The sequence below is a fragment of the Paroedura picta genome, chromosome 8 (assembly GCF_049243985.1).
Source record: "Paroedura picta isolate Pp20150507F chromosome 8, Ppicta_v3.0, whole genome shotgun sequence".
NCBI lineage: Eukaryota > Metazoa > Chordata > Lepidosauria > Squamata > Gekkonidae > Paroedura > Paroedura picta.
The window spans coordinates 39,239,760-39,260,445 of NC_135376.1; the positions used below are offsets into that span (position 1 = coordinate 39,239,760).

The 20,686-nt window shown below is 42.3% G+C and overlaps 1 protein-coding gene and 1 long non-coding RNA gene across 4 annotated transcripts in view; one reads left to right on the top strand and one right to left on the bottom strand.

The window, feature by feature from the left end:
* Positions 1-1,329: 1,329 nt before the first annotated feature.
* Positions 1,330-8,944, bottom strand: LOC143843318 (uncharacterized). The gene is made up of 3 exons (XR_013233531.1): positions 8,302-8,944; positions 2,752-3,006; positions 1,330-1,874 (listed from the first exon to the last, which is right to left on the bottom strand). It is a non-coding gene; the product is annotated as an uncharacterized LOC143843318 (long non-coding RNA).
* Positions 8,945-9,035: 91 nt separating this feature from the next.
* Positions 9,036-20,686, top strand: part of DGKG (diacylglycerol kinase gamma) — a 177,953-nt gene continuing 166,302 nt past the window's right edge. Inside the window, exon 1 of one of the 3 annotated variants that reach the window (XM_077349160.1) lies at positions 9,036-9,178. The gene's annotated coding sequence lies outside the window, so the exon portion shown is untranslated. The remainder of the gene's footprint in view (positions 9,179-20,686) is intronic. The other 2 variants (XM_077349164.1, XM_077349161.1) reach the window with 2 other exon arrangements.

Genomic DNA, 20,686 nt, shown 5'->3' on the forward strand with positions numbered 1-20,686 from the left:
ACTACACTAGATTAGTCTAGATTCAAGCCGTGTTGGCCTGAAGTAGCATCACAAAAATGGAGCCCACCTTTAAGACCTTTCATGGGCAGGCACACTTCCCAAGACAATATGGTCTAGTCACCCCTAGTTCCAGAGCATTTATGAATAACTGATTTAAGTAGTGCTCAGCCCTGTGGAAGGACACTGCTTAATTTCCTTTGCTGTGAGAAATCAATTTAGTCCTGCTGTCTGCTTCCTGGCATGTAAAAAGGTAAAGGTAAAGGTATCCCCTGTGCAAGCACCGGGTCATGTCTGACCCTTGGGGTGACGCCCTGTAGCGTTTTCATGGCAGACTAACCAATTTTCAATTCATAGGCGAACCTGTTGCTTTATCTGATTTACTCAGAAGTCTGGTGAATTACCTTGGTCAAAAACCTTTTGAAAAGCCAAATGTAGAATGTCTACCATGTCTCCATGGCCCACGTGCTTGGCCACTTTCTCAAAGAACTCCAAAAGGATGGTGAAGCAGGACTTTCCTTTGCAGAGGCCATGCTGATTTTATCTCAGCAGACTTTGTTTCTCTATATATGTCTAATAATCTTTCAATACAATTTCTACTGATTAGGCTGGGACAGATGTTAGGGTGATGGGCCTGTCATTTAAAAAGGTGACCCAAAGGTGAAACAGGAAATCATAGAGTTGAAATGGCATAACATTTGCTATCCTTCTGTCTTCTAAGCCAACAGTTAAATTTAGTGATAGCTCACATTTAGTGATTTAGTAATAGCTTACATCAACTGTCTGGTAACCCTGCCATAAAGTTTGCCCTCTGAAGTTGCCATTGTCTTCAGGGGAACTGATCTCTGTCATCTGGAGAACTGTGGTAATTCCAGGAGAATTCCAGTCTGTCATCTGGTCGATGACAACCTTTGAATTTTACCTAATTGGTAGAAGTCATTTGATTAGTAACACTATGGTCCTAGATGTGATTGGTCAGCCAGAATCATGTCAATGCAGATTGTGAGACATAAAGGAAAGAACTTTTATTTTAGCTTTGCTCTCTGTCTAGAATACAATTATCTTTGGGATGCTTTTGATCCTGTTGGGCCAGAATGGACAGGCAGAGGTTTGATTTGGACCTTGGAACTACCTTGGACTCAGTTTTGACAACATAATATCTAATAAATCACTTTAATTATATTTAGTGGTGTTGTTGAACTCTAGAGCATCAATTTGGGTCCTGTTGTTTGGCCTATATTGGCTACAGCTTCCAAAGTCATTTGTTTTGGATCTTGCCTTCTAAATGTACAACCTTACATGGCTGACGTTCTTGATCTTAGTCCTTGGAGTTCTGGAGGCTTTGTCACTTCATCTCTAGCTGTCTGTGTACATAAGGGGACTGGTGGCAGTGCTGCCTCAGGGTATATGTGCTCACACTTCAGCACTTTGGTTTGGTCTTGCCCAGCCCATCACTCTTAAGCAGGACTTTGGCCTTAAAGTCCTTGGACAATATGCTGTCTAAACCAAAGTCTAATCTAACCACCATCCTTCTTTTTGATTGTACCCCAGGTGCAGCTGCTCTAGATATAGTTCTGTTCACTAGATTTGAACACAGAAAGGCTCCTCTCCAGTCTCAAGGCTTCTTTTACCCCTGTAATGAAAGGACTGAATTTATCCCATTTATATGGCAGAGGAGATAAAGGTGTGATTAGTAATACCCACCAGTAATTTTTCCAACCTGTTCTCCAGAATGAATGGCAGTCATCTTCTATGAGCAACTTTCCAGCGCTAGATGATGCACACATACCACAGACTGTGCAAACCAGTCCAGCACATTAAATATACAGTTTTTAAAGCATCCATTTAGCAAATATTTTATTAATCTAAACCTTACTCTGGATGGAGAGAGAGAGAGAGAGAGAGATTTGAATAGCAATAATTGTTAACCAATATAAATTCCATTCCTAAAAGTAACACAAAATAACCACATGATGGTGCCATTATCTTGGTGTATGTTAGCCTGAAAAAGAAAGTATGAACTCATTGGTTGACCCTGTTATAACATCAATGAATTCCAACAAGATATTTAACAGCCAGCTCACATATTTCAAAAAGGTATCTGTCGTAAAACTTGTGGCATGATAATTTATTTCAAAATTAATTATATAGGATTGCAGAAATTAGGGTGATAGTGAAAGAGTGAGAGAAAAACAGGGTACAATACTAGATTCAAATGGGTAGCCATGTTGGTCTGAAGTAGCACAATAAAATCAGAGTCCAGTAGCACCTTTAAGACCAACACACCTTAAAGACACTACTGGATTCAGGTTTTATTAGGGTACAATACTGTCAGGCTGAAATAAAGGGTTAATTTTATTTGTGGGAGGAAGCAGAAGGGTAGGCAATACCATGAAGTCAAGTGTAGAACTACACAAGCTGAAGTGACACAAAGTTGTGTAGGAACTGGACACTGATGACATGACCTATGCTTCTGCTGTGTTGGCAGCTGCTACACCAGGGCTAACACCAACCAAATATAATGAAGCCCCTGTAGGAACTCCAATACCATCATGTAACATCATCAAAACATCTATGGTGAAATGCGAACAGAGTGGCGTAAGGGAGTGTACTTATATTACAGGAACAGAGACATAGCTGAAACAACATTGTACGGTGTCAATTGTAGGGTAAGTTCTGACAGAATGGCACACAACAATTTTTCAGTCCTTGCCTGACACCTGTGGCTCTGAAACTTGTGCAACAGTGATGTACCTGGTCAGCTTTCCCCATCATCTCCAATACTGGGTAATACTATAGCTGTTACATCTCCATCTGCCAAGCGTAGGAGGGACAAGATGCCAACTCTGTGCAAGAACAGCTGGCATTTCTCTGGCCATTGTTGCTTCTCTGTACCCCAATAAAGGTCTTCTATATGGAACTGTTGCTTCTGCGGGTGTACACTTTATTTGAGCATAACAGATTGGGAATATCACTATTCTTGTAAGTGCTGGAGAGCTGGCAGGCTGCCTGCGGAGAAAAAGAAACAGATAATATGTGGGACTGGAAGGTGTTCCTCTCCTCTGTTTTATGATCCTGCCAATCATAGAGTTGGAGGAGGCCATCTAGTCCAACCCCCTGCTCAGTGCAGGATCAGCCTAAACTAAAGTATCCTTGACAAGTATTCATCCAACCCCTGCTTGAAGGCTAAATGCCAAAGGACCCGTCAGCCAGAGAACTGGAGGAGAAGAATGACAAGCCAACAATGGAAAATCCACCAAACAAATTTATTTCAAAGCTTGAACCAACTTGATGTAGTGGTTAGGAGTGTGGACTTCTAATCTGGCGAGCTGGGTTTGATTCCAGACGCCCCCATGTGCAACCAACTGGGTGTCCTTGGGCTTGCCACAGCACTGAGCTGTACCAAGCAGTAATATAATGGATCTCTCAGCCTCACCTACCTCACAGGGTGTCTGTTGTGGGGAGAGGAAAGGGAAGGCACTTTGAGACTCCTTTGGGTAGAGAAAAGTATCATATAAGAACCAACTCCTCTGCTTCTTCAAAGCCAGAACGAGCCCCGGGAAATAACACACATTTCTGACAATAAATGTCTTTGTCAGAGATTCTTGAGTACACTGTCTACAGACCCCCAGCCTTATTAGTGCTCTCTGTTCTAAATATCTAACCATGTCACATCGACCATCTTGGTTCATCAATTGTAAATCATTTGGGGATCCAGGGATAAAACTACTTACAATGCATCGGCAATGTCACTGACAAGGACATTTATTGTCAAAAGCAAGTGTTATTTCCCAGGGCTTGTTCTGGCTCTGGGTCAAGTTTTGAAATAAATTCATTTGGTGGATTTGCCATTGCCCTAGCCTGTTGAACAATGAACAGAGACAGGTGTAAGTCTAGCTTTGTACAGCAGTTCTCAGGGATACAGAGAGACAATTTTGTCTCTGTAAATGACAAGCACTGCTTGTGGCATCAAGGCTTGCAGTCAGGCTACACATAAGATTAGGACTTCCCTATATGGCTACCAGCATTGTGCAATAAGTGCCACTCCTGTCAGCAAATCTATCCCCTTGGCTTAAACTTTTCAGCATAAAACAGCAAACTAAAAAAAATGAACATTCGCGGTAAAGTTTGCAGTAGACTTGCACAAAGCCCTTCCACAGAATGGTCTGATAGGCAAACTGGAAGTGCAGCTGCTTGTGAGTCATGAGTAACCCTCTGCAATAAAGGCTGACAACTTTATGGCAGCAGAGCTCTTATGACTTTCACATCAACAGGACAACCAGAAAGTGCACTTGTAAATTCTTTAGTTGTACGCAGATAAATTGCTGGGAATGGCTGGCTAAAGGATTCAAAATCCTAGCAACTTTACCAGTGACCAGGAACTAGAATAAAGGGACTTGACTTTCAGTGGACAGAAAACTTAATACATTAGACTTCCAAAAAACATCTACTATTTTTAGCTTACATCCCTATGGGAGAAGCTAAAGAAAAATCTTTAAAATTCAGGAAATCAGTCAGGAAGGATCAAATGTGCCTGTGAAGCCCAGAAGAGCTAAAAAGATGGTCTTTCATTTCCTAGATCAGCCTTTCCTAGATCAGGGGTTTCTTGATGACCCTGGAAGGGTTTTCTGAATGGGTGGGAGTTAAATTCTATGCTTTCTAGCCATATTCTGCGCAATCACACCACTTTGGAGGGTTCTCAAAGCCTGAATAATGTTTCAGGGGTTTCTTAACAGTAAAAAAAAAGTTTAGAAAGGCTGTCCTAGATCATGTTTTCAAATATCCATATAAATAGCAGGAGGTTTTACAATATGTAATTGGCAGTACAATGGCCACAGTTACAGAACAAGAAGGGAAGGGTGGTGATTGACAAGGAACCCCTGCAGATGTGTTTAGCTTTGCTTATGGCTTAGCTGGGGATAATAAATCCATAATGTGTATGTATAGGAGTGAATACAGGGAACTTTTTCCTAATTCCACTGGGGAGAAAGAAATATTATTCAGAATAAACCTTGGCATTGACAAGGATGCAAAGAAAATCATAATCAGAGCTTGACAGTTGTATGGAAGAATGCTCTGGTTAGAAAGCAAAGAGAATGAGGTTGTTTCTGTGGCCATGAAAAACACAGCTCTAGCTTTTTGCATGGTAAATGTCTGTGGCTGACGTCTTTAATTGCATCATGGCACAATTGCATTATTGTGCATGCACTGACTCCTTCCCTGCAAAAGAGGAAGAATGACAGGCAGTGGGGCCACCCACTTTCCTGACAGAAATACAAACATGTTGTGTTTGGAGTTCTGACCATAGATGCAGAATGTCAGGTACAAATTCAGAGTCTACATTTAGAATCAAATGTTGTGAAAACACCCCAGTAAATAATTACTGTGGAAAAGGTCTGAAAGGTGGTAGGGATGGGGAGAAAAGTCACAATAGCCACCAATTTTCCTTCATCTAAACTGACTAGTGTACTGCCTGCAAAGATCTAATGACCTGGACCCCCTGCTGTTAAATTCCTCCCAGTGTCAAATGTCCCTTCCAAGAAACAAATCCTTGTGGATTTTGCTACTTGGGAACCATCCAGTTCTGACAACCCGATGCATGATTGTTGAAGATGAGAATGTCTCGCTATGCAGCTATTTGCTATTTATTTCTGTGCTCATGATTGCAAGATTCCTGTTTATAAATTCTCTACCTTTGTATTTCCAGTTGAGAGCTACTGGTTCCAGAGATGGAATGGCTTTCTCCAGCAAGATTCCCTTCACAAGGAAAGGTCCTTCCTCTGACAATATTCCATACAACCCCAGGGACAGCATTACAACGTACGGCATTCTCTCTGCCCTGCCCTGGTCCTGAAGGCACCCTCTTAGAGGGTTAGGGAGTCCAAAGCTGTCATGCAGGCTGGTTGGGCTTCCCTGAATTTTCCAATATTTATAATAAATATTCCAATAATATTTATTAATTATTTGATTTCTAGACCTCTGCTCCCAGTGAACTGGCTCGTGGCAGTTTACAGCATATATATAACAAACATCATTACATAAAAATCTTGTAAAATCCCCAAATCTTACCCCAATAAAAATATAAATGAACAATACGATACAATAAAACAAGCTGTCGGTACAAGAGAATACTAGTTGGGAGCCCTCCCCTTCTGCACGCTCCCCTTCATTCTTTGGCCCATTTGTAAAATGGGCTTTGCCCCTAGTATTGGTTATATTTAGGGGTACAACTCTCTTCCTCCTTCCTTATCCCCCTCTCCTCCTTCCCTCATAAGAATCCCATTGTCTTTTCTAAAGGAAATCATCCCAGGTAAGACATATCCCTATGAAGTTCTTACCACTTGGGCAAGAGAAGTACTCATAACAGCATGATTCAAACCTTGGGCTGGAGTTCTGATCTAATAAGGAGGCACTGGTTCTTGCCCATTGATGGTCAGTCCTCTTCTCTGATATCTGGGACCATTTAAATGGCTTTGCTATGAAGGAAATAGCTGCTGCTTTCCCCAGTTTTGAAATAAAACCTCCAACAAGGTTAGAATCAGGAGAACACAGATGGACTGGCGCATAGGGGGATGTGTACTGAGCTTGAATTTCATATATACTGCTGATGGGACACATGCAGTGGAACCTAGAAAGAGCTGTATTCCAATGAATATCTGCTACAATCGCCATGGGTGGCTTTAGATGTTCCTGGTTTCCTATGTGCAAAGTGGGAATAACAATGCTGTGTTGGTATCAGTGAGCAAATCTGAAACTATGTAAATAATTATTAATATAAGAAAACTCCTCTAGTTCCCACAGATCATCTGGCATTCCAGGCAGCAAGAAGCCACCCCTGACTGTCTCTGCCTATAAATATAATGTGTTTGTTTTTAAATTTCCTTTCAATTTATGAATGGGATAAATATACTGCCTGACTTCTCATGGCAGGAAATAAGAGATACATTAAGTGCAGCTCACATTAATTGCCACTAACCATACTTCAAACACCAGAAAGGCAGCATACCTGCGTGCCACCTAGAAAGTTCACATGATCTTTAAACTCAGCTGTCCAATTTCTATTTCCTAAAACTGTGTCCTCATCCCCACAGCTACCATATTTCTTTTTTTAAAAGCTGGGATCCAGTGTGTTGTATTATTTCAGATTCAAGTGGTTAGCTGTGAGTCCAGTGGCACCTTTAAGACCAACCATGTTTTATTCAGGGTATGAGCTTTCCTGGACATGCACACTTCCTCAGATACAATATCATAGAATGGAAGTGATCAATATACATAGGCTAGTGTGAGGGTAACTGAGCATACAGCATAATGAAAATGCTTAACGGATAGCAGAGATAAATGGGGGAGAACAGTAATTTGGATTTGTGTTCACTTGAGATTGAATTGCTGGAGAAATATCTTGAGTTCAATAAACAGGTCTCCATTAAGAGAAAAATGGGTGACTAGATAATCAATTGCTGACAGCAGTTAGCTGAGAACTTACCATTCTGCCCCCTGCCTGTCCTCTCAAGCATGGAAGCATCTTGGGGCATCAGCTTCTTTGAAGTAGAGCATTTGGCTGTTTCTGTTCACAGACCAGAGAAAAGTCTGAAAACAGAAATGGCCAAATGCTCTACTTCAAAGAAGCTGATGCCCTAAGATGCTTCCATGCTTGAGAGGACAGGCAGGGGGCAGAAGGGCAGGTTCTCAACTAACTGCTGTCAGCAACTGATTATTATTTATTGAACCCAAGATGTTTGCCATGCAATTCAATCTCAAGTGAATACAAACAACTCCAATTTACTTTCCCTATTTATCTCTGGAATCTGTTAACTGTTTTCATTATGCTGTATGCTCAGTTACCCTCACACTTGCCTATAAGTATAAAATGGTTACTTCCATTCCATCACATTTTATCTGAGGAAGTGGGTGTGCACACAAAAGATACTTTGAATAAAACTTTGTTGGTCTTCAAGGTGCCACTGAACACTAAATTTATTCTGTATTATTTCAGTCGCACAAAATCCCATATCCACCTAGGTGATTTTTACATGCCATAGACCAAGTGAAAGATGCAAACATCACAGATCTTGGCCTTCATGGCATGCAGAGGTCCAAAAGTTTGCCCAAGGCATGAACTCTGCAATTGCCACGTTCAGTATTCCCCTGTGAGAGTATTCCTTTTTAGCCAAGACAGAGGGAATTTTCAGGGCCAGTACAGAGATGGCTGCTGCTGCTATACAAGCAAAAGAAAACAATTGTCCGATTAGGCCAAGACTGTTTCTAAAGTACCAATGGCTTGCATTTAAGCTGATCACTACATACTTGGAGAGAAAGAAGGGTCAATGGGGTTGACCTTTTTACCGCATCTCTTTGAAATCATACAAGCATTGCAGATGGAGTAGTTTACAAAACAATCAGGATGCAGTTTGACGGTTGTAAGGCACGCTAGAAAATCGCATCCTTGCGCACCCTTGGTTGGGAATAAACTTCATTTGAGCCAAAGAGTTACTTCCAAGTAACCCTGCGCCAGATCCGGCTGCGTGCTGGATGGGGCAGATTCCAGCCGTGCTGGACCAGTTTACACCCAAGAGCGCTCGCGCAAGTTTGCTCCGCTCGGGGTTCCGCCCACCGCAGCCCCCCTCATCCCCCTGCCCCGTCTAGCCCGGAGAATTTCCCTGCGGCGTGAGAGAGACTGATTCGCCTCGAGGGCGTAGCTGTCCCGCAAGGCACCAGCAGGGGGCGAGGGGAGCCGACCGGGCTAAGGCGGAGAGGCGATTCCTCCCCCCCCCCCCCCGCCCGGGGCTGCCGCGGCGGCGATCCTTATTTGTCGAGGAAGGGGGTATTCTCAGCCCGTCCAAGATGGCCTCAAGTGGTTGTCAAGGCAACAGTGTGAAAGTCATCAGTGCCATGGAAACCCTCTCTGTGGCATAATAATATAAATATTTTCCTTGCAGAAGGAGCCTGGGGATGAGTGGGCGATGTGCTATTTCGAACGCTGCTGGCTGGGGAGGGGAGGGGCGGGAGGCTGCCCCGGCGGAGGGGGAAGGGGGCTGATAAAATTAGCTCGGCATGTCTGTTCTGGAGGGGAAGGGCCCCGGGCGCGGGCTTGGGGACGGAGGGAGCCCGGCTGCGGCGCTTGCCTTTGCAGCTGCACACCTCGAGGCCGCTAGATGGGCACGGAGGCTGGGCGGCGTGCCAGGTAAGAGGTGCTGCTTGGCTGCTTGGCGGGACTTCCCGAGGGATGCCTGCCTGCCTGCCTGCCTTCCCTCCCTCCTCCCTCTTCCCTCCTCCCTCCCTCCCGAGGCAAGTCTGGCTGGAACCCTTGTTTTGCCACCCGACACGGTTGCCAGCTCTGGGTTGCGAAATTCCTGGAGATTTGGAGGGGGGGGGGCTCTAGGAGAATGGACTTTGGGGAGGAACTTCAGTGGAATAGAATGCCGTTGAAGCCACCTTCCAAAGCAGCCGTTTCCTCCAGGGAAACCACTGACCTCTCATTAAGCAGTCGGCTATAGTGCTGGGGAATTGCCGGGCTCCACCTGGAGGTTGGCAACACTAGCAGTTGGGGGAAGTTGTGCATGCCTCAGAGTCAGTGGGAAGAGTGCTGTAGGTCATTCCTCCTGATCCCACCATGCCTACACAGGTTGCAAGTTATGTACAAGCCATGTCTTGATTGCCACATGTAACACATATAGGTATAGGCAGGGAGAATAGCATATAAACTCAGTGTACAAGATCGGTGAAACCGTCTATCAATGGTTACTAGCGATGGTGACTAAATTAAAAAAAAAATCATACCTTAAATTAATTAACTGTAAATCCTGAAATATAAGAAACTGGAAAAATGTTTAAATACATAGCCATAACATGCCAAATGTCAGTGGCATCTATTTTCTGGGGATAAAGTCATGGGCCTATACCATGAAATACCATCTGTCATTGCTTCAGTTTGGCAGTTGTGATGTTTAAGTGACTTTGTAATCATAACAATTTGACAACCAATTGTTTTACTGTCAGTCTCTGCAACACCCAAGTAATTTGGGGAGATCTCCATCCACCCCCAACCTGAGACTGGCAGGCATATACAAGAATACATTACTTAAGGGGAGACCTCATATGTACCATTTTGTAATAAAGGACTCATCACCAATATAGAAACTGTATGGATTTTTAATCAACATGTCAATTATTGGGAATGTTAAAGTGTGTCTTTTCAGTTTATGCACACAGGTGTTCTTGTTTTGGCTCTGTATTGATTTCGTTGCTTTGCATCTTGACATAGTTTGGCTCTTTAGTTGTAAGGAATCAAGGCTGGTGTATTCAAAATGTTTCCAAGGAGAAATTTCACCAGAATTAACTGCTTTTGGTGTTGTATGTTGATGAGTTTTTTTGAATTATTTTATAATTATAAGTGTAGTTTTTAATGTTCAGATGTTTTTATTGGGTAAAGGCAGCAAAAAAATGTTTTAAATGAAGTGTTTCAGAGAACTTCCCCCTGCAATTATTCTGACAGTAGCATTGCCGATTACTGGATTCTGACTGCCATATATATTTGAAAGGAAGGCAGCCCTGAATGTAGGACAACCCCCTAAGAAAGTTATCAAGTGTAACTTGTCTGCAAAGGTAACATGACTCCTTTTTTAAAAGGCATACCTCATTGCTGTCACATACACCCAGACAACACAATCACTGGACCTAACAATATTACCTAAACCATCTCAGGTACATTCACTTGCTCATCTTCTTACACTGTATATACCATTAAATGATAGTAGTGCCCTTCAGTTCTCCACACAGGGCAAGCAGGTCTACCCTTAGACGAAAGGATAAATGGACACCAGTCTGACAAGAATCACAAAACTGAGAAATTTGTTGCACAGAAGCTGTTTTATTTCAAAGGAATCTCAGAAAGCGACTAGAATGGGAGACTGCTGAATTACATGTATATTACATAATCAGGGCCAGACTTTCTCAACTTTCTTACCTCTGATAAACCCCTGAAACACTTTTCAGGCTTCAGGAAACCCAGAAGTGGTGCAATCATGCAGGTTATGGTTGAGAAGCATAGCTATGGACATGCCCACCTGGGGCCCCTCCCTTTCCCACCCCCTCCAGGCCCATCAGTGGCCATGGTGTGCGAGGGAGAAACAGGTTGACATGACCATATATGGTCATATCCAATATATAAAAAATTAATTAACTCCCACACATTCAGGAAACCCTTCCAGGGCCATCAAGAAATCCCAGGGTTTCATAAAACCCTGGTTGAGAAAGCCTACTCAGGACAATGGAACACACAGAGTTTAACAGAACTATCGGGTTCTTATCTCAAAACACATACTTAATCACTCAGTTCTTACTTAAACCCAGATTTTAATTTTGTTGATCTTAACAGTGCCAATGGACTCAAACTTAATTCTTACATTTTTGTTAACTTTTAAATTATCTGTAAGCTAATTTGCTGGTATTCACAGGTATTATCAACAGCTTTAATCCAATCTTCGCTATACTTATTTTTCAGTTAGTTATGCATCTTGATTCTAATTAGTACTTCCTGTCAATTAACCCTCCCACACACACACCTAAATGGAATGTTTGAGGTGCTTGTTTCCATGTATCTGCAGAAGTGCGCACGCACATGAAAGCTTGTAGCCAGAATTGAACTTTGTCGCTGTGGCTCAGTGGTAGAGCATCTGCTTGGCATGCAGTCTCCAGTATCTCCAGTTAAAAAATCTGGCAGTAGGTGAGGTGAAAGATCTCTGCCTGAAACCTTGGAGAGCTGCTGCTAGTCTGAGTAGACAATATTCTGATGGAACAATGGTCTGATTCAATATGAGGCAGTTTCATATGTTAAAGGTGCCACTGGACTCAAAATTTGTTCTGCTGCTTCCGATTGACACAGCTACCTACCTTAATCAATTGTGGGGGGATGGGACGAGTCTTATTGCATTGACATAAATACTGTAATTCAAAATCTGCTACCTGAGTGGGAAGAATAGAAATATTCATTTTGCAGGTTGCCATTTTAAAATAGACTTTTTAGATTTCATTTGTGAATAGAGACATGAAAGGAGGTACAAGAAATCCCCCCATATGACAACATTTTTTCCTCAGCATTTTATATGAACAGGTGTGGTTTAAGCTGATAATGCCATATATTACTTGCTTATTTTAATGTTCTGCATTTCCTTGTTTATTTTCTGGTCATCAGTCACAGATGAATTGAAATTGCTTCCCTGCTGTTTTCAAACCAGGTAATGAGAACATAACAAGAATAGCCTAGCTAGAGTAGGCCAAAGGTACCTCCAGTCCAGCATTCTGCTCCAGCCCTCATTAGAAGAATGCTGCTGAAAGATCACAAGCAAGACAGGAAGGTGATGTCCTTTCCCCCTAGTATTTCTGTCCCCAGACATGGAGTTTCTGCCTAGCAATCAAACATTGTTACTCATTTCATTTCAAGAAACTCAGCCCCCCCCCCACCTTGAGGTATCATTTCTGTTATGGGAGTATCATATCTAGATAGCACCCACATTTCAATACATTATTGGTAAAGCTGCCATTTCCCCACACACAATGTACACTGCTTTTTCTGATTCAAGACTTGTAAAAAATGAGGCTGTGCAACCCTCATAGACATTTATTGGACAGTGACTGTAACCTGAACAATAACCATCAGCACCCCTCCCACCCACCTTGGTTTGTATCATGCTGTACATTCTAAGGGAATGTTTCCATTGCTTTGGAAGTGCTTTCTTGCTTTAGAGCTTATGTTCAGACAGCTTCATCTCCAGCTTTTCCCAGTAGCTATGCATCAGCCTCTGTCTGCACTGCAGTATTCAGCTTTATAGCTTGAATTGTGAAATGCTTTGAACAAAGGGACCTTGGGCTAGTGTTGGAACTATAGCACTCACATGAATAGTCTACAGATTCTGCTTTTGGTTCATTGTCCGTGCAATCCTAAACAGATCTATTCAGATCTTCAAGTTTATTCAGTAGGGCTTATTCACAGCAAAGTTTTCTTAGGATGGCACTGTGTGCCCCAGAGCTATAGTTGGATCAGTTCTATTAGTGGCATTATACAGGGTTTTGTTTGTTTGTTTAAAAAAACCTTTCATCTAAAGAGCCTTTTAAATTTTTATCACTGTTTAGGGGTGCTCCCACTTGCTTTCTCCTTTAAAAATATAAGGCATATATTTTGCCTTTTTGTAGTTTCATGGCCCGCTGCTTGACTTGACTTTTGCCTATAGCTTTGGTTGCAAATCAAATGTGTGCTTTGAGTCATCTCCCAAATCAGATTTTCCCAGCTTCCCAAATTGGATTTGAGAACAGTCAAATGTTTTTTTAGAGTTCTTTGGTGATTGCATGTTCTTTGCTGCTATTTTCAAGACTGCAGTAAGCCATGCATCTTTCGAGGGTGGTAGGGTCACCTTGGCTTTGTTGATTTCTGTTTTTTCATTTTTTTTATGCTTTCTTAATATTTCTTTAAAAACCTGGAAGAGACAGATCTCTCAACCAAAACCCTCAGGGTATATAAATATTCTATGAGTCAAAATAATTCTATTGTTTTCTAAATCAGCAGGCTAAAAAGTGCACGTTTAACATCTCTAGTTTCCTCAAGCACTTTACCAATCTTAATCTCAGAGCTATTTAACACTGCCTCATGATTTTTTACATTTTAGTTCTGGAAGCAAGAGATTTTGGAGGTTGTATCATCATAAATGGACAGGCAGATGAGTGCTTGCAGAGCTAGCCTTTGCAGACTTGACCCACAAGTGGAACAAGCAGTAGGTGATGAGTAATAAATACACAGGGGTGGCTAAAGTTACTGACCTTCCAAGCTGAATATGGTAATCTTCAGGTTTTCATGCCTTGACCTAGATTGCCCAGGCTAGCCCAATCTTATCTGACCTCCAAAGCTAAGCAGAGTTTGCACTGGTTAGTAGTTACATGGCAGCCCACCAAGGACCTCTAGGGTGGAAACAGAGGCAAACAGTGGCACACCATCTCTGTTCATCTCTTGCCTTGACAACTGTATGGGATTGCCCAAAATCGGCTGCAAATAGATGGCACTTTCTACCACCACCAACTTTTCATGGTACTTCAATTTGTATCATGAGCAAAGCCCAAATATAACTCCTAGAAGCAAATCTGGCCTACTTGGTGCTTACTATCATGGGTTGTTGGATGTTGCCCCTGATAAGTAGTGTGTCCCCACATATTGCCCCAGATAACCCAAGTGGTCAGAACTGGTTTTTCAAAAACAGCAACTGAAATTTTAATCTTTGTTTCCTTAAAAGATTTATCCTCATCATGCCCAGTGTTTAAAAACAACCACGTTTTTAAACCAACAAGTAATAATAAAAAATAATCATAACACATTGGAAGTAAAACTATTTCATAACGGTTACTGAGGGCACACTGAAAGGAACACCAACATTTGGAAGAAAAGCAGAAAGAGAATCATACACACATCCCATTATGGCTCCAACTTTGGGTTGGGAAGTTCCTGGGGATTTGAGGGGGGGATCTGGGGAGGAAGGGATTGAGAGAGAGGAGGGGGTATAATGCCAAGGTACCCACTATCCAAAGCAGCCATTTTCTTGAATACATCCTGAGTGCCAGGCAGAGTCAAATCCTTGAACAGGGCCACAAACAGAACAAAAGCCAAAAGAAAGAACTGTCTCAAAATTCTCAGCAGTCAAGTAATAGCTGAAGTTCCTGAATCATCTTCAAGAGTAGCCCCCACGTAGAGTACAAGGCTGTAATCTAAACTGAAGCATACACAAATATGTGTTTATCTACAAATGTTCACATGTACGCCTTTTAAAATAAGAACGAAATAAATCTACATGTGCTCTCAGAATGTGTGGCTATTCAAGAATATTTCGAAAAGTGTCCCTTAGAAATAGAATCGATTGAATAAAAAATTGCAATCTAGTTTTGAATATTTCAAAACTCCATTGATTGTTGCACTTAGAAAAACAAGCATTTTTTTCAGTGAGGCTATACTGTTCTGTTATTTAGGCACATTTTGTGAGTTATCAGTGCTGATGTCACAGCGGTACTGACATCGTATCTGAGGAAGTGTGTGTGCACACATAAGCTCTTATATCTTGAATAAAACTTTGTTGGTTTTAAAGGTGCCACTGGAATATAGGTATAATTTCAATTACTCTTCAGACATACCACCAAAACCTCCAGTCCCTACGTGTGTGAACCACTAAGATCTGTGTGAAATAGATTCAGAGTACCTTTATTGGCATAAAGTGTGTGAAATATTAATAGGGGTTCCGGGATTTATGGCTCCTGGACGGAGTTTTGTAAATACAAAAAGAAATTGCCCTTACAATTTAGCATAAATAAGATTTACCTCTGAAGGAAGACATGCATGCAGAACCGGTGTGATAACAGCCACTATTGAGAGATTTAGCAATTCTAAGTAGGTCTACTCATACTCCTACTCTGGTCTATTCATTGGGACATATTTTCAGGAAAATGTTTTTAATATTGCATCAGAACACTGCTGTCTTATACCCTTCTAAGTCCATTGAAGTCAATGGGTTTGGAAGGGATTAACTGTGCCTATGATTGCACTATGAACAAAGTTGCATAAGAAATAAATGAAAAACTCACTAAGTGCCGAAATTGGTGAAGCCTGCTCCTTTACTGCTGCTAATACTTGGCTTATTACCTTCTACTGACTCAGGAAAATGTAATTCTTAGAAAAAGACCAGAGATAGAATCAGGTTTGCTTTAACTTCAACTGCTCTGCACTTTTGTTTACAGATATTGTTTGCAGTAAACTGGTAAAATAATAAAAAATGGATAAGAACTTAGAAAAGTGTGCTTTTCTAGCATCCCAAAGCCAGGCAAAGAGGCAAAATCAGAGACCTTGTTCAATTAATATAATTTCCTATTAAGAGCTGTAGCTGTCTGGCTAATCCTTTTGTAAAGTGTGAGTAGAAAAACTACTGCAACCATGATTTATTTGGAAGTAAGCCCCGTAGATGTCAGTGTCTGCAAGCAGTGATATGAAATATTTTGTGTTTGGGATCACATCTTGGTACGTAAATGTCCAGTTCTGCCTGTGCTTTTGCTACTATAGTGCAACTGTTAAAATCCCCCCTTCCTCCTCTCATTTGCTCTTTACCCCTTTTATAGTTAAGGAACAAGCTGGGATGGATGGACAGCTCAGGAAATGTTTGTATGCCCATCAATGATTCCACTCCTGATAGCGCCATATCTCCTGGGATCGGAGAATGAGGCTATTACATTAATCTCCCATGTCTGAACTATACATACTTCTGAGACACCATCTCTCTAGCTGTCCCCACCAGCCTGCAGTGCTTTAAAGTTGAAGGTAGCCTGGACAGTTGTGCTGTCTGTAGCATTGTCTAGTTTAACTTGCTAGTGAGACTGGTCTACAAGTAATATTATCTCCACTGTCATGAAACTATTGTATGGAAGATAGTGTTGTGCATATTCTCCAATATGAATAAATAGAAACAGGTTTCCCCCACAGACAGTGTTGCCAAACGCCAGGAGGAAAAATATCCTGGCCCTGTATTAGAGACTTAAATCAGGGGTAGTCAAACTGCGGCCCTCCAGATGTCCATGGACTACAATTCCCATGAAGCCCCTGCCAGCGAATGCTGGCAGGGGCTTCTGGGAATTGTAGTCCATGGACATCTGGAGGGCCGCAGTTTGACTACCCCTGACTTAAATCAAGGATGGTAGTGTTATTTTATCATGTGATGTTGGGCATTCCCATGCCCATTTCCACACACTGGCCCTTGTTAAAGAGAGTGGATGGTTTTTCCCACCCTTCAGCCCTGTTGACTATCGCACCTCGAGATCAAGAATAAATGCCTTGAACATGAAACCAAGCCTTATTAAAATTTAAAACTCAAGCATAAAACTTGCAGGAACTTGCCATGTAACAGGCCATTCAGAACACAAGCAAACTTTTTCTGCCAGTCCTTGTGCGTTGGGTGCAATGCCAGCCGTGCATAGGTGAAGCCAAACAAGCCTGGCATTAGAAATTAATTCACAGAGAGGGGCTGGAGAAGAACAGCATAACATGTAGGACTGAACCAAATATCTTGAAACGTTAGGCATGTTTTGTTTTGAAATGTAATGGATTACATTTGAAATGTAATGGGATTACAGAAAGGTCATGGGTCCCTGAGAGCCAGTTTGGTGTAGTGGTTAAGAGTGTGGACTTCTAATCCGGTATGCTGGGTTCGATTCTGCACTCCCCCACATGCAGCCAGCTGGGTGACCTTGGGCTTGCCACAGCACTGAGAAAACTGCTCTGATCGAGCAGGAATATCAAGGCTCTCTCAGCCTCACCCACCTCACAGGGTGTCTGTTGTGAGGAGAGGAAAGGGAAGGCGACTGTAAGACACTTTGAGCCTCCTTCAGGTAGAGAAAAGCAGCATATAAGAACCTACTCTTCTTCTTCTCCAACTATCTGACAACCATAGCCAAAGAAACAGTGTGACCCTATTCGTGCTTACTCAGAAGTAAGTACCACAGTGTTGAACGGCTCTTATTCCCAGATAAGGGAGTTTATAAGGGAGCCATAGTCCAACCTCTTGCTAAAATGGCAGGACCCAGGGAAATCAGCAGCTCCTAGAACAGTGGTTCTCAGCCTGGGAGTTGGGACCCCTTTGGGGATCAAACGACCCTTTCACAGGGGTCGTGGCAGGGCCAGCAGCTTGGCTGGGGTAGATCAAGATAGAGTGTTTGTCAGGAGCAGCGGAAAAGAGCAAGATTGGCATGGTGGGACAAGAGGCAGAAATGAACTGAGAAATCCTGGGGGGAAAAACAATTTATATACCACCATGAACAATGGATCTTCATGACATTGGTCAGTTTTGGTTTAATTTCTGTGAAAGGACACTTGCATAATTTTATGGCTGGGGGTCACCACAACATGAGTTACTGTATTAAAGGGTCATGGCATTAGGAAGGTTGAGAACCACTGTCCTAGAAGAACATTTGCATTAAAAGGAGTCTAAATATTGTATTAGGGTGTAAAGTAATCTTAGTTCTGACAAATTACTCTACAGAGTGAGGTCCCAAGGATCCCCAGCAACATACCCATAAGCAAGAAATAATGTCTGTTGGAATACAGCCAGACCAGATTCTGATAACAAAAGCTCAGAGACTCCAATATCCAGTGCCAAAAGGAAGTTCCCCTGAACTAGTGACCTTGATGTGCAAGTCTAATGTAGGGCTGAGCCACATGGCAACTCAAACTGTCCACTGGTCTTGATTCCCAGAGCTCATAGAACTTGATGGGCTGCCTCAAACTAGCCATCCACCCAGCTCTGCCCCATTGAATGACAGCATTCATGCAAAGTTGACATGTTTCAGAAGACTGCCAGAAGAAGCTAGGACCAGATAATGTTTGGGCAGAATCAAGTTCCAGGTTAATTTCAGCAAACGAATAGAACAGATTGCTCCTGTGTCCAGATTACTATGACTTTCTTGGCAGTAGCTGTTTTAGATTGGTCACACCTTGCTCCAGGCTTTTCCTGAATCTTGTATCTGTGATCCTGATTGACTGCTGTGATATTATATTATTTATAGAATTAGTCAACTATTCCAGCCCAATAGAATAAAGTTTGAGTCTAGTGGCACTTTAAAAACCAACAAAGTTTTATTCAAGGAACTAGGGGCCAGGCCAGTTGCATTCAGGAATACGGGTGCTAGATTGGGGGTGTGTGGAAGAACTCTGCAGATGGCCTCCCCCACCCCCCAGAATCTGGAAAGGCTGCAGGCAGCTGTTAGGGAACTCACTGGCAGGGGCATCTCTCACACATCAGGGATCTGCAGCCCCTGAGTCTCAGAGGGAAATGGAAGGGGGGGCCAGGGGGGGCAGAAGACGATTGGCTGGCCACTGGACAGACAGGCAAGCTGGTTTGAGGAGGGCACTCAGGGGCAGGACAGTCGCCCTGAGTGGGTGTTAAGTGCTGAGTGGCACTTAAACCATGAGACATGCTCCTCCTCCAAGACCTTATCAGAAATATATTGTGTGGAACAGATACGCTTTGGGGGTGCATGCACTGTATTGAAGAAGCGTCTTCTGACTACCTGTGGACATTGCAGTGCAAGGGACAAGTGTTTTTTTTTTTTTTTTTTTTTTTGCAGTAAGCACTGACTAGGACTGAGCTGGTCTTCCTTTTCAAGATGAAAGCTCCAAGGATCTCTGTGGTGTCTGTAGGGTGAAGGAGTTCATGCTCAACAGTAAATTAGTTTCCTGGATGGCATAGTTCCAGTGCAAATAATTTGAATTACCTCAGCAAAGCTATTGTATAACTGTGTTTACATGAGTGTCTATTGGTATTTGGTTTGAAGGCAGCAGTTGTAGTTGGTCATGTATAGAGGAAGCCTGAGAGTCTCTAGGCAACAGCCAAGAAATAGGAATCTGCTCAGTATCCAATTATAAATGACACTTCAATTGAAACTTCAGAAAGCACCAAGTGATAAGCAAAAAAAGGCCAGACCACTGCTGTTCTCTGCCACTGTGGCACTCTCCATGATATATTAATTACAGATATTGTTCTTTTGATCTGTGGTGCATACCTGCCATTCTCTGATGAAAGCTCTTTTCGCTGTCATGGACTGTTCCAGCAACTCAAGTCCCAGCGGGGCCTCTGAAAGCACGTAGCAACCACAACTGATACTATGACTCAACCTCTCGTTTTCTTTTTCACAGTTTTTACATGCAGAATATAAAAGCAACATTTCAGGTAGGCGTACCACACAGGAGTACCAACTCAGAAAAACTGGTCCATAGCCTCCACCACCCCTGAAACAAAGGCCCCACACAGTGAAGTTAATCCATGATAAACTCTCTTGCCTGCCCCAGTGTCCTCCACAAATCCATCTGTTCAGCTCTCCCCCGCATTAAGGTCCACACATTGTTAAGCCAGGGTAGATGTGTGAATGTTTTTTCTTCAGTCAACAAGAATAAGGAACTCTAGAGTATTTCATCAGGAAACTCATGCTGACTGTTGTGGATCATTCACAAAACACTGTTTCTCTTTTGGATTATAAATTTCACCCGACATAAACAGCAACTCATTTATTTATTGCATTCACTCTGTCATTATTTATATTATTCCCAAATGAAAGAAGAATAAGAAAAAAAAACTCCAGTCTTGCCAGGGGTTGTTTACTCTCTAACTGCTTAGCCTCAGAATTCACTTTTGCCGCATACACACAAATTGGACCTTGAAGACCTATTACCTCAAGGTAAACGATCCCATAAAGAGAACCATGGCCCTGCTCAGAACTGAAAACCTACAGGGGGATTTCCAGTTCCCACTGAAATTCAGCTCATTTCATTGCTTTAGCGTTTGAACAAAGTGAAGCAATGAAAAACAATAATTCACCACAAGAAAATCAGGAGCATAAGCATCAAATGCAGTTTTCTTGTGGCTCTTTTGGGATGCCCACACATTACATTTCAAAACTAAAGGCAATGACCTTGTGAAAAACTTTTTATCAGTTCACAACAACCATCTCACATTCTGAAATAGTGCTTCATTCTGAAAATTTATGTTCTGTTCATCTATTCTTGACAGAATGTGGGAGAGCACCTGGGAGGTGGGAAACTAGACTTTGCCTCCATACATAGATCTCAAGAAACAGCTTACATTATAGACAGGGCATGCTAGAGGGCTGTCAACCTTTTTGA